The following is a 1,345-nucleotide window of genomic DNA, read 5'->3' as shown; positions in this document are numbered from 1 at the left end:
GTGTGCACGTGTGGAGTGTCCCACGGGCGCCGGTTGTCTCTAGGAAAGGATGCGCTCCGAGTGTGAATCCGTCCGTAGACATCCCAGGCTGCGGGGCCCCCGGCTTGTGGCCACCCTCAAGCTGCAATCCGATCTACGGTCTTGGCTCTTCCACCAGCATCGGCAGCGGTCTAGCGTCCTCGCCGGAGCCCGGAGCGGCACGGAGAACTCGGATTTACAGGACGCCTCTTGCGGAAGCTTGGGGCACCAGGTGCACTAGGGGCCCGCGTAGGGCTTCGCACTCAGGGGCCACTTGGGGACCATTCCAGATTGAATAGAACGTGCCCGACCCCGACGTGGGCCGGGCGGGCGGGCGGTGGGTGCAGCCCCTGCGGCCATCACGCGCGCCCATCTGGGCCGGGCCGCGCTTCGGCCGCTCCTCCACTAATGCCATCGTGTGGCGGTGATGACGTACGGGCGACAGAGGCGCGCTTCTCTTCGACCCAGACACTAGGTCCGAACCGGGGACGTCACCCGGCTCCCCATGGCTCAGTCCACAGCCAGGGGTGAGGTGCGGCCCTTCCCGCCCGGTCCAAGAAGGGCCAGTACGGACTCTAGTCCCCGGGGGAGCATCTCCCCGTCGAGGCCCGTCCGCACGGGGCCATAACGCCGTCGGGGATCCTAGGTGACTCCGCGTGCCTGGCGCCACGGCCTCTCGGGCTTCTGCGGCGAGTTGCGGGCTGAAGGTGCGAGGGGCAGAGGTGCGGGTGACTGGTAGCACTGGATCCCCTGCTTTCTCCCGCGCCCGCGGCCCGCCGAGCGGGAAGACGCGCGGGCTGGTGTAGGGAGGCAGGGCCCGGGGCACCAGGAGCGCCACGCGAGGGGCGCGGGCTGCCGGGAGGACCGCGAAGCTGAGGGGGGGGGTGATGGGGGGGCGCGGGCGCATGCGCCCTGCGCCCGTGCCATATTGGAATGAGTCGGAGCGCGGAGCGCCGCCGCCGCCTCCGCCGGAGCGCGGGTGGAGGGGGGCGGGGAGAGCTGCCGGCCGCCCGCTCCGCCGAGCCCAGCAGGAAGGAGGGTGCGAGCGGGCGAGCGCGGGCGGTGCGAGCGGAAAAAGCGCCCTCGCGGAGAAGCAAAAAGAAGGAAAGAAAGAAAGAAAACGACCGCTAGAGAGGAAAAAGCGAGCGATTGAGCCAGCGCGCGCGCGAAAACTCCCGGCAGGTAAAAAAGCGGGCCGCCGGCTGGGCCTTCCCGCGCGGTGGCCTGAAGGGGCGGCGGCGGCGTCAGGGCGAGGAACCGCGCGGCGCCCCCCTCGAGGCAGTCGTGCAACTTTGCCAAGGAAAAATCGAGGGGCGCCGGCGGGCGC

At 70.3% G+C, this 1,345-nt stretch overlaps 1 protein-coding gene across 1 annotated transcript in view; it reads left to right on the top strand.

Annotated features, from left to right (window-relative positions):
• Positions 1-948: 948 nt before the first annotated feature.
• Positions 949-1,345, top strand: part of SFMBT1 (Scm-like with four mbt domains 1) — a 217,504-nt gene continuing 217,107 nt past the window's right edge. The window contains exon 1 of the mRNA XM_006876036.1: positions 949-1,200. The gene's annotated coding sequence lies outside the window, so the exon portion shown is untranslated. The remainder of the gene's footprint in view (positions 1,201-1,345) is intronic.

The sequence above is a fragment of the Chrysochloris asiatica genome, unplaced genomic scaffold, assembly GCF_000296735.1.
Source record: "Chrysochloris asiatica unplaced genomic scaffold, ChrAsi1.0 scaffold00350, whole genome shotgun sequence".
Lineage (NCBI taxonomy): Eukaryota > Metazoa > Chordata > Mammalia > Afrosoricida > Chrysochloridae > Chrysochloris > Chrysochloris asiatica.
The sequence above is the reverse complement of the archived record's forward strand: the minus strand, read 5'-3'. Positions and strand labels throughout refer to the sequence as shown.